The sequence below is a fragment of the Rhincodon typus genome, chromosome 7 (assembly GCF_021869965.1).
Source record: "Rhincodon typus isolate 14 chromosome 7, sRhiTyp1.1, whole genome shotgun sequence".
Taxonomy (NCBI): Eukaryota; Metazoa; Chordata; class Chondrichthyes; order Orectolobiformes; family Rhincodontidae; genus Rhincodon; species Rhincodon typus.
The window spans coordinates 2,040,493-2,052,976 of NC_063338.1; the positions used below are offsets into that span (position 1 = coordinate 2,040,493).

General features: G+C 43.6%; 1 pseudogene; it reads right to left on the reverse strand.

Annotated features, from left to right (window-relative positions):
- Window positions 1-2,462: 2,462 nt before the first annotated feature.
- Window positions 2,463-12,484, reverse strand: part of LOC109934250 — an 87,975-nt pseudogene continuing 77,953 nt past the window's right edge.

Sequence of the window (12,484 nt, forward strand, 5' to 3'; positions counted from 1 at the left end):
AATTAATTTATTTAACCCAACAATAAACAAATTAACAAAATTACTAACAAACCGACAATTCCCCTTTAGCCTGCTAATTACTCCCTAAATGGTGTAAATTCTACAGAAATGCTGTTTAAATAGAAACAATTCCCACGAATGTAAACTGAATTAATAATAAGCAATAAATTATTTATAACTTAATCTCTCCAAATTCACACAGACTGTCTTCTGGAATATTCTGTCATCTCCACACTCTTCACAAACGTCTTTCTTCCATTAATTCTGCTGTTAGGAATGCTTTTTTTTTTCTCCATAATTTCTTCAATGAGGACTTTGAGCTAAAATGCTGTAGTACTTTTGATTAGTTAAATGGGCTTTCTCTGAGAGCTGAATGGTGCTAATTCTGGCAAATGACAGCTGGCTGTCTCCAATTTTCCAAATGGCCTTGTCTTATATACCCATAATGACATAATCAAGTCCTTACATTATGATTGGTTTCAGGTTGTCAGCACCGTCAGATTTTAATTCAATTGGCTTTCTGTATCTCGGTGCCTCATATAAATTAATTGGCTGAATTCAAACTCGCTGGTCAAATTCAAACAAGACTGCTGCTTTGCCTGCCACCTGTAAGGCTTTGATACATTTGTTTCACTTTTTGAGGCTGTCTGTATGGGGAACTTCAGCTGCTGCTCACAGGCAGATTTTGTTTTAATTTCTAAGTACTCACAAAACACAAATCTCAAAGGAACCTCACATTTCAGTTTCCCGCCTTCCACTTCACGATTACTCGATCCAAATTCATAACATGAAGCAAAGTCTAAACACTTTCATATCTCATCTCGTTCTGCTTCTCTCCCTCTCTCACTTCCAGCTCTCTCTGACCGTCCAGCTCAGTGAGCTGCTTGGTAGAAACAGAGGCAAATCGCGAAGCCAATCTTTACCTGGAAAGCAGGGCCGGGGTTTTAAGACGCGGCATTGAGAAGCGATGGGTTTGCGCACGTCTGGATGAAGAAACACCAGTTTCGCATTTACCTGATTCTCCCAGACTCCAGGAATGTGCACAGTGCCAGTTACCGTGTCCCTGACAGACAGGACTGTATTTTGCAAACATTATCACTTCACAACTGAGCTGACCACTGCTGGTCATGGACATCTCCAACATTGAAGAAAGACCCTTCAGATCTGCAGCAGTTGAACTCAAGGCCCTGAGTATTCTACACTCATTTCACATCACTTCATTCACAGCCTCACCAATGCAAGTGTACATCTAAATTTCTCTCAACTCCAATGTCGCTCCACAACAACAGGCAGTAAGTTGCATATTTTCAACATTGGCGATCAGGGTTAAATGCTTTCTCCCACACTTCCTATCGCAAACAAGGAAGCAAATTCCCTTCCGATTTGCCCGCAGTGCTCAACTGTAGGCAGTAGGATTTGAAACTGCCCAGGATCACCCAAAGGGGTTTCAAACTCCATCTCCTTAACCACTCAGCCACGACTGCAGATGCACACTACCCACTCGCCTTTCCAGGTCTCTCTCCCTGCTGAGCTGAGGAAGAGTGACTCATTATTGGGTTTGTTTGAATCCAATCACTTCACAGATTTTGTAAGATTTAAATGCATTATATGGTGGATCTGGTTGTTTCATCCCAAAAGGTGGAATACAGATTCATTTAAAAATAAACACATAAATTGCGAGAAAAACTCAGCAGATCTGGCAGCTTTCGTGGGCATAGAATTTGGGTCAACGTTTCAGAACTTCTTCAGAACTCTGTTTTCTCTCAAACTGCCAAACCTGTTGATGTTCTCCAGCAGTTTCTGTTTTTGTTTCAGATTACCAACATCCGCAGATCTTTACGTTAGCCTTTAAAACAACTTCGAAAGGCCTTTGTGGTTACTCACTGGTTAAGATTTCCGTTTGAGGAGTATTTTCCCCCTATTAAAAACCTGGAACTGTGGAGCAAAAAGAACTAGTGTGAGGCGAACAGCAATTGCTCCTTTTTTGGGTGGTCATGTACCACCAACTTCCTGCTTCACAGCCAAAAGTGCTGACCAATTACGCCACAGAAACTGGCTAGCCAATCGCTTGCACAATCACTTAAAACAAGATGTAAGTGAATTCAAGCTTCATACTGCTCTTTCTTGGAATGTCCATTGTCCTCTGTCTACTTTACTTTTCCAAAATAAAGATTAGGACATTCATTTTGGAGACATAGGAACAGTCTGATCCCACTCTCTGCAGACACATCCATGTCACCAGGAACCAACTCTTCTTCAACTCGGGCCGTCTCCCTTCAAGCCTTACAGTGTCTTGTCTGTTCTCGAGTTTTCTCATTGTCCCAGAACTGAGATGAGGTTTCAATTCCTGATGTGCAGGAAAAAGAATTCTTTCAAGGTTTCAAATCAGTTCGTGTCCCGAGAACATTAGAGTCAATGTCCAGGTATCTTAAAGAAGGGGCAGGTGTCTTGACTATTTGCGCTCAGCTGGAAATTTCACCCTTTATTCTCCTGTGATTCCGCTTCCCAAAACTTTCTAAAGATTCACAAAGCTGGAGATTGATGACGAAATCCCGTTTGGTGGACAGAATCCCGAGGCTGGGAATATTCTTTTTGGAGCAAAGAAGTTTAACTGGAGATTTCCGGGGGGTGTTTATAATAGTGGGAGAGGGAGTGGAGGGGATGGGCAGGTTGACGGTCGGGAGCAGCTGGCCAGAGTCAGTTACTAAAGGACTGGAATTGAAAAATTTTAATGAAAAACAGGATTTTTGTATAATAAGCAGAGAGAACATTGCTCACAGGCTTAGCAGTATTGGTGGAAAGAGAAACAGAGCTAAGGTTTTGAGTATGTTGAGATTCTTGTCCAGAACTCGTCTTTCCTGAATATCAGCAAATGACCAGATCTGGTAAAAGGTGAATTTGTTGAGACAGGTTTTCTGGAGCTTGAGCGGCAACTCATTGAGTCCAAAGTTAATTAAAATCGTCAATTTGAGGAAATGTAGTCGGCACGATTTGAACCACAATGGATTTCTAATTCCACAATGGATTTCTGACCCATTGCCTTCAGCCCATGACAACGACTGTAGGGCCCAGGCTAGTACTCAATATTTCTCTTGGAACTATTCCAACTGGAAAAATGTTTTTGACTTGTCCTGTTCGCGCCATGACACTAATATTTCCTGTCACCCCGTATTTGATCAGAATGGAGGAGGCCTCTGAGACACTGAATTGAACCACATACATTGATGAAAAAATAGAATGGATGGGAAGGATCAATTTCCATGAGCAGAGAGATTAATAATTAGGGCAACGGATTGAGAAATACAGACGTTCTTGTGTATGGAAAGCGCCTTTCACCACCCCCTGAATCACAGCCAGTGAAGTACTTCTGAAGCAGATTCGTCATTGGCCAATCTTATGTACAAATCAGGGCAGTTTGTTTAACCAGAAGTCAAACATGAAAATGCTCCAAATACACACTATTGCCACTGGAGACGTCAGTGAGTTCATCCTTAACTTCAGGTGTTTGCTGTGCTCTGATTTCCACCCGGGTGTGTATTCTCAGGGAAAGGTGTTGCCCATTTAAAACAGAGATGAGGGGGATGTTCTCCCCTTCGGAGGGTAGCAAATCTGTGGAATTCGCTCCAATAGAGTGCTGTCAAGGCTGTGTATTAAAGGCTGAGATAGACAGACATTTAGTCATTTAAGATTTCAAGGGCCACGGTGAAAAGGTGGAAAAGTTGAGTTGAGGATGATCAATTCAGCCATGATCTCATTGAAAGATGTAAGTGACCTGATGGGCCAAATGACTTTCATCTGTTCCAATGTATTATCTGTTATTTGAAAAATGCTCGAAACCATTGTAAAGGAAGAAACAGAGGACGTTTAGAAAAGTTTATTGCAGTCAAACGATTCAACATCGTTTGTTGAAAGGAAAATCACACTTGACAATTTTGGCGGAGTACTTTGGTAATATTACAAGCACAGTTGTTAAACAGAACTGGTAGATGAAATGTATTTGAATTGTTAGTAGGGACTCAATAAGCTCATAGGTGACTGAAGCCTTATTGCGCAGAATTAAGTGAAGTGATCATAAACGAATGAGAACATATTACTATCAAAAGAAGTTGAAAGGTAGCTCACTTTCTATCTCTCTTCTCCCCGCTCTCTCTGCATGTCTCCAATCGTCTTTTTTTCACTGTGCACCTGTTTGTGTGTCCCTTTGTCGCCCTCATCCTGCCATTCTCCACTTCATTCTTTCAGCCGCTCTCTTCTTGCCCTTTAACGTTCTCGTTGATACATCCTGCTCTGAACTGGGGAGATTAATTCCAGTCTGTATGCCACAGGGTGGATCCAGGAATTATTCTCAGTCGTCTATCAGGGCACAACGAGAAATAAACGATTTGGTTGTGGAATGTGAGTTGGGGTCGATTCCAATGCAGATACTCTCAGCATCTTAAACAAATGTTCTTACGAGAAAACGACAAAACAAGTAACTGACTGTCTTCCTGCACTTGAATCATTAGAAACGTAATGTTCTTGATTTCAAACAAACTTGATTCGCTTTCCTCAGCTCTATACAGGGTAGTACAATAGATTACGCGGTGGAATCTGTTTAAGGATGAGGAGATTGTAGTTTTCTCTCTGGCTCGATTGTAGTTCACAACTTTGTTATACCTCCAAATTACTATTTCTCATTGGCCTGAAGCTGCTATGAGGTTTGAATTTCTGTTGCACTCAAACGAGAATCCTTTCACTGTCTCACATCTGTAAATGTCACCAAAAACATCAGAGTGAATGCCCCAGCATCAGCGAAGAAGGGGAAGCTGAAATAGTCTCACAAGCTGCTCATGGGCACCTTTCTATTTCCCAAACCCAACGACCCAATCATGTGGCTCCTGGGAATGGCGATGAAACAAAACAGAAAACCCAGTCAGCTTCATGAATCTTTAGAAACTCTTTGGGAAGTGGAATCAGAGGAGAAGTAAATGTGACCTGTCCCACTGAGCAGAAACGGTCAAGGCACCTTCCCTGTCTTTAAGAGTCTGGGGTATTGACTCATGTTCTCGGGATCATTAACTGATCCGAGACATTGAAACGATTACTATCAGAGCTGCTCTGCTTCTGCTGTTGTCACTATCAGGAACAATAAATCCTGATTTCCTGACCAGGAATGGAAGCCAGGTCGTGGCAGTGAAGGCGCCAAATCCTAACTACTAGCGATAAGGAATCAATTGCATTAATATTTCTTCTGATTTAATTTCGTCAAGCTTCCATTTTTTTCACATGTCTCCGTTTGATGTTAGAATAGTAAAGACAATCATCGATCCACTTGGAAAAGTAATGAAAACACAACTTTGGTGGAATTCGATCCCACTAGATAAAAGGCACGAGACAAAAGCAGGAATTGTGTCTCTGAGAGACGGTTCACTTCCTAATTATTAGGGTAAAATTGCTCTTTCCAACTGAAATAAAAGCTCAGTTCCATTGATAATGCTTGACGGGGAAACATATGCCACATATTTCAAAACCATGAATTGTTTTTATATTCAATGCTATTTAGCTGCACGCATTCACGAAATTTATTTAAATCTAAATTTCCTTTATCTGGTTTTAAAACTCCTGATTAGTTGTGTTGTAATTTGTTATGGGCTTCAGTGAATAATAAGCCCCACTTTTCAAAACCATCAGCGTTTTCCCATTCAGTCTTAATCATCTGTTCACGAAATTTCTTTACACTTAAAATCATTTAAAATCGAATTGATCGCCGCGCCTGGCCCTGTCCCGCCCTGCCTGACACCTACTATCCTCCATCCCCCCACTACCTCCGCCCCGTCAGACCCGGCCACTGACTCTCTCCCCATTTTTATTTCACTCCATGTATGTTTGCTCATATGGCTTTTAAAACACGCAGGAATCAGCTTCTACCTTTATTTCTGGAAAATCGTTACCGACTTTAATAACTCTCCGAGTGAAAGAAACTCTGCCCCCAATATTTTCTTTACCATTCACTGACACTTTTGAATCTCTGACCTCTCTCACCTTGATTCTCTCGAAAGAGGGAATGTTCCCTCGACAAAGATACTCTGAACCTCGCATCATCAGGGAAATCTCCGTTAGTTTACTTCCCAATTTTTTCGGGTTCAGGTGCATCTTTTCCAACTTTTCCAACATCTCATGATTATAATCCTGCATCCTGTCCACCATCCCAAAAATCGTCTGTGGCCTTTCACTCTCTCCATTTTTGGTGAAGAATGAGGACAAGGATTACATAAAATGCTTGAACTGAGGCTGAAATACAGATATTACAGTTTTACGATGATCTCTTCGCTTAATTAATGTGATCTCTCCATTTATAAACTCAACTAACCGAAATTGTTGTCTAACCACATCATAGGCATCGTCTCTATGGGTCAAAAATCTCTCCACTCACTTCCTGTGGTAATTTCATGGAATGTGAGAACTGCTTGTAACGCCAACATCCCTAAATTCCCATGACCCGAGTGGCTCTCAGCTATTTCGAAACATAAATGATATTCAACCACCTTCCTGTGGGGCTGTAGTCACTTCCAGTGCAGACTAGGTGCGGGCAGTAAATTCCTTCACCAAATGTACACAAATACTCTGAAATTTACAGTTTTCAAATACAAAAGAGACTCACCTATTTATTGCGTATTGTCTTTCTATATTGATGCCCCGTTTGTGCAGCACTTCGTGTTTCCCTGCATTGAATTCTACCGAATGAACACATTTTCCCCACCTCTCGTTATTCTAAACACTCTAGTGTTCTGCCTGATATTATAATTAAGGACAGTCCTCATATCCCTCTGATGAATCCAGTGAATATTCTTGATGTGACTCGAAGGCAAGTAGAATTATCGAATTCCTAGAATGTGGAAACAGGCCTTCGGCCCAACAAGTCCACACCGACCATCAGATCATCCCACCCAGATCCACCCCACAATACCCACTTAATCTACACATTCCTGCAAATACAGAGAATTTAGCATGCCCAATCCATCCAGCCTGCGTATCCTAGGATTGTAGGAAGAAACTGGAGCACGAGGAGAATGTGCAAACTCCATACAGACAGTTATCCAAGGGGAGAATCGAACCCAGGTCCCTGGTGCTGTAAGGTAGCAGCACTAACCAATGAGCCAAAGAGCGGCCCCTCAAGTAACAAGTATCCTCTTCTCCGAGCTAGGAAATCATTACTGCACTTATCTGCGTTTGTGTGCTCATCAAAACCAAGACAATTGCAGCAAGAATTTCACATTCAGCTTTTGCAGTCTTATTCCTGTAAAGATTGACTCGATTCTTCATTTGTCCATGGAAGGGAACATTTCCTGAATCGTTTACAGTGACTTCTAAATTTGTCTCAACGCGACTCGCTAGCAGTGATCTTCGTGTGACTGAGTTTCCCGTCTACTTTGCATGAGTGAGTGTTGAATCCAACACAAAAAACTCCACCTCCTCCAAAACTTCCGATTCCCTGGTCCCCAACACTTCATCTTCACCGTGGACGTCCTGTGCCTATATACTTGCATTCCCCATGCAGATGCCGAAAGGCCCTCCGCTTCTTCTTGTCCCGCAGGCCCGAGCAATCCTCCACTGACACGCTTGTCCAATTAGCTGACCTCGTCCTCACCCTCAACAACTTCCCCTGCAATTCCTTCCACTTCATACAGACAAAGGGGGTGGACCATGGGTACCTGCATGGGCCCAAGCTATGCCTGCCTCTTTGTAGGATACGTGGAACAATCCCTCTTCTGAAGCTACACTGGCCCTATCCTCCATGTCTTCCTCCATAATATCGATGACTGTATCGGTGCCGCCTCGTGCTCCCATGAGGAGCTAGAACAGTTCATCCACTTCACTAACACCTTCCACCCCAACATTAAGTTCACCTGGACCATCCCCGATACCTCTCCCTCCTTCCTGGACCTCTCTGTTTCCATCTCTGGCAACCACCTGGAAACCAATATCCACTTCAAGCTTACCCACTCCCACAGTTACCTAGAATACACGTCCTCTCACCCACCTTACTGCAAAAGTGCCATCCCCTATTCCCAATTCCTTTGCCTCCACCGCATCTGCTCCCGAGATGAGGAATTCCACACCTGACATCGCAGACATCCTCGTTTTTCAAGGACTGCAACTGCCCCTCCACAGTGGTCGAAAACGCCCTCGACTGCATCTCTTGCATTTCCCGCAACTCATCCCTCAGACCCGCTTCCTGCAATAGCAATAAAAACAGAATCACCCTCGTCCTCACGTACCACCCCACCAACCTTCGGATCCAATGCATCATCCTTCGGCACTTGCGCCACCTGCAATCTGACCCCACTACCAAAGACATTTTTCCCTCCCCACCCTTATCTGCCTTCTAGAGAGACCACTCTCTCCATGACTCCCTTGTCCGCTCCACACTCCCCACCAGCCCTAGCATCCCCGGTGCTTTTCCCTGCCACCACAGGACGTGCTACACCTGCCACTAAACCCCACCCCTTCACCCCCATCTCAGGCCCCAAGAAAAATTTCCACATCAAACAGATGTTCACCTGCACATCTGCCAATGTGGTATACTGTATCTGCTGTTCCCGATGTGGCCTCCTCTACGTTGGTGAAACCAGGCAGAGGCTTGGAGACCGCTTTGTGGAACACCTATGCTCAGTTCGCGACAAATGACTGTACCTTCCAGTCACGGACCACTTCAACTCCCCCTCCCACTCCTTGGATAACATGTCCATCCTGGGCCTCCTCTAGTGCCACAATGATGCCACCCAAAGGTTGCAAGAACAGCACCTCATATTTCGCTTGGAAACCCTGCAGCCCAATGGTATCAATGTGGACTTCACAAGCTTCAAAATCTCCCCGTCCCCAACCATATCCCAAAACCAGCCCAGCTCGTCCCCGCCTCCCTAACCTGTCCTTTCTCCCACCTATCCACTCCTCCCACCTCAATCCCCCCCCCCCCCTCCCCTCTACCGACCCCATCCCCGCCTCCATGTCCTGTCCATCTTCTCTCCACCTATCTGCTCCTTTATCCATCTTCCATCCGCCTCCCCCTCTCTCTCTATTTATTTCAGAATCCCCTTCCACTCCCCCATTTCTGAAGAAGGGTCTGGTCCTGAAACGACAGCTTTCCTGCTCCTCTGATGCTGCTTGGCCTGCTGTGGTCATCCAGCTCTACACCTTGTTATCACAAAAAACGTGTGTTGTGATGTTGTCTCTGATAGTCTAATCTTTGAGTTGATTTGATTTGACTTATTATTGTCATGGTCTTCTTGTTATTCACAACTTACCATGTCACACGAAGGACTCTGCTGTCTGAAACAGCATGGGGGATTACTGTAGGGTGCTCTGAGCATTGAACATGCTCCAACTAATGTGTTTCAACTTCACTGGCCTTTTATGGAGACTTCATTCAACGCCGGATTGCGTGGGCAGACATCATGAGACACCTTTTTGTTCACTTCAACACATTTTTTTCGTTTTAAATACGTGTTTTGCTTTGCCCTGTTGCCTCAATGACACCTCTGCAGCAGTTCTCCTTCGGGAAGTCTGACCTCATTGAAAACAGGCTCTTTTTCAGAAAGCTGATCGGGTGATTTGACAAAACTGCAGACAAGCAATCGGGGTCGTCCGGGAATTGAACCTGGGACCTCTAACACAACCGTGATCTACAATCCGCAAAGCAAAAAAAAAAAAAAATCGCACCCCTGGACTAACTAGCCATTGCCACAAATTGGTGCTTACCCCCAAACCAGCTGAAACTCACTCAGTGTGAAGTATATTTCACGTTGCTCTTGGGATCCAAAGCGACAAAAAGTTTCAAGAACATCTTCTCATTCTGTCTCCCTGCACTGGATACAGTTGATAAAATTCAGGCACACTATGACCAGTTCACCCTTCATTCTACCCTGAGTCTGAAAGATTCACAAAGCTGGAGATTGGGTTTTCTGTCTTGTTTCCTTTCCAAATTTCCAACTGACAACTGACAATTTTTGCGCTCTTTATAATGTTGTGTTGGGCAGCGGTGGGCTTGGGCAGTTTATTTGAGCTGATAGTGAGAATTTTTCTCCACTGACCAAAGTGAATAAATCGAGCACTTGGATTTAAGGAAGACATATTTGTATTCAGATAGCGCTTTCCCAAAGCAGCAACAAAGCCCGTTTGCCCGTGGGCAGGCGCTCTTTAAAGCTTGATTCTTTTCTGAAGTTGTGATATATTCGCTGCAAAAACACTTTGAGATTTCAGGCTAACACGAATTCATAATGAGTAATTTTTACATGCTCTAGTATTTTTTCTTGAGAGCATGTCAACCAGCAAATAAAGGGTAGAGTTGGAGGAAATGAGGACTCGTCTGTGATTGGAACCAAGGATCTCTCGCACCCTCTACAGTTACCAAATGCCAGAATAATACCTTCACACCAACAAGTCACCCACAGCTTTAGCTCTTAGTAGCACATTCGTGACACTCATCCGGTGATTTTGTCCCTACTACGGGCGTCGGAGACATGGGTTCAAGTTCCATCTGCTACAGAAGTGGGTAATGTATTCCCGGCTGTGTAAATATAACCTTTGTCTAACTTCACACTTTCCGTTATTCGAACTCGGATTTCACGCAGAATCACAACATCCCTGATACATTCAGAGGCGGATTGCGTGGGCGAAAATCATGAAACACTTGTTTTCCCTTTTTAGTAAGTGTTTTCCTCTGCCATGTTTACTGTTCTTTCGGTTCCATCCCTACTTCAGACAGTCCGACCTCATTTAACGAAGCTGTGCTTTCAGAAAGCTGTTCGGCGATTTGGCGAAACTGAAGACAAAAAATCAGGAGTCAGTATTGGGACCACCTCTTTTCTGGACACGTATTACTGACACGCTGTTGTGAGCAGGGCGGACGATTTCAAAATCCTTATGAGACAAAACTCACAAATGAACCGATCAACACAAAACACCACAAAAAAGGGTCTTTTCCAATGAAACATGTTTCGCTTAATATCACTCTATGCCATTTCCCTGGCCCTGATGTTCCTAGAAACATTGGTCTGTGTTAATAGAAACTGCTCTGGGTGGGATTTGATATTACAAACCCACGTTTCAAGAGCCTCTCTCTGTTTGTCTTCTTGCAATGTTAATTGATCACTTATAGTGTTACTTTAGGACATGTTAAGAGGAAAAAGTGGCAACAGCAGTGTTTACAGAGGTTACGGTGATCACAGGACAAAGTACTAACCACTATACGGTCACAGCGTCACACAATAGACTATTCAAAAAGCGGAAAATATGTAGCGCTAGATAGCTCCAGACACACCACAGGCGTACATACAAAGAGCAGATTGATATTAGGGAACTCAGAATGGGGAGAATCTTTGCAATTCGTGACCCCAGAGGTTCTGAAGGCTCCGTATTGAGTCTGTAAATGACTGAAATTGATAGATTGCTGCAGATTGAAAGCATTAAGTGCTCAGGGAATAGTAGAAGGTCATTCATGTTCTTAGTGAACGCAAGGCGGGCTTGAAACTTGCAACTTGTGCCCGTGTTGAATGACGATTAGTTGATAGATTTGTTCCGAGGTGAAGTGTTCACTGGAAGCAGGAAGCTGAGGGAAATGCAGGGCAAACGTATTCAGATTAGATTGCAAGAGCAGCAAATACCTTTTGCGCAGCACTAATGAGATGATACAGCCCAGAGGAGAGATTCGATGCATTCGATTTGGGTTGACAAGCCCAGCAGTTTTTTTCACAAGACATGATTTAATGGGCTATAAAACATTAGAACGAACATGAATAGCGTTTACTTGGGTATAAAGACACCAAAAAATACACGGACTGGTTTTACTGCGATATGAAGTCATTACGAAGGACACAGACAGTGTTTACTGGGATATAAAGACGTTGGGAAGGACACAGACAGCGTTTACTGGAGTGGTGGAAAATGTGAAGGATCCCGCGGGGAGAAAACAGGAAAGATTGTGTACTGAACTAATGGCGGTATATCAGATGATGCACCGTTGTTGAGAACAAGTCAATGGAACATTAACTTTTCCGAGTGAATCAGAAACTGGAGATTAGAAATTCAAAACCACTGGTGAACGATAAAAAAAAACAAGTTTGGTGCAGTATTTTTACTTACTTCGAGCTATCGAAATAGGTGTTGATTTTCAAGAAAAGAAAAGTAGAAGCTGATTCCGGGATATTGTAAAAGACAAGTGTAAAAAGTTGATAAGTATAACAGAGTAAGATTAATTATAAAAAGCGTTCATTCTTTTGATAGGGTGCAGGGCTGGATGAACACAGCAGGCCAAGCAGCATCATAGGAGCAGAGAGGCTGACGTTTCGGGCCGAGACCCTTCATCAGAAAAGGGGGAGGGGAAGGGGGTTCCGAAATAAATAGGGAGAGAGTGGGAGGCGGATAGAAGAGGGATAGAGGAGAGGATAGGTGGAGAGGAAACAAACAGGTCGAAGAGGCGGGGATGGAGCCAGTAAAGGTGAGTGTA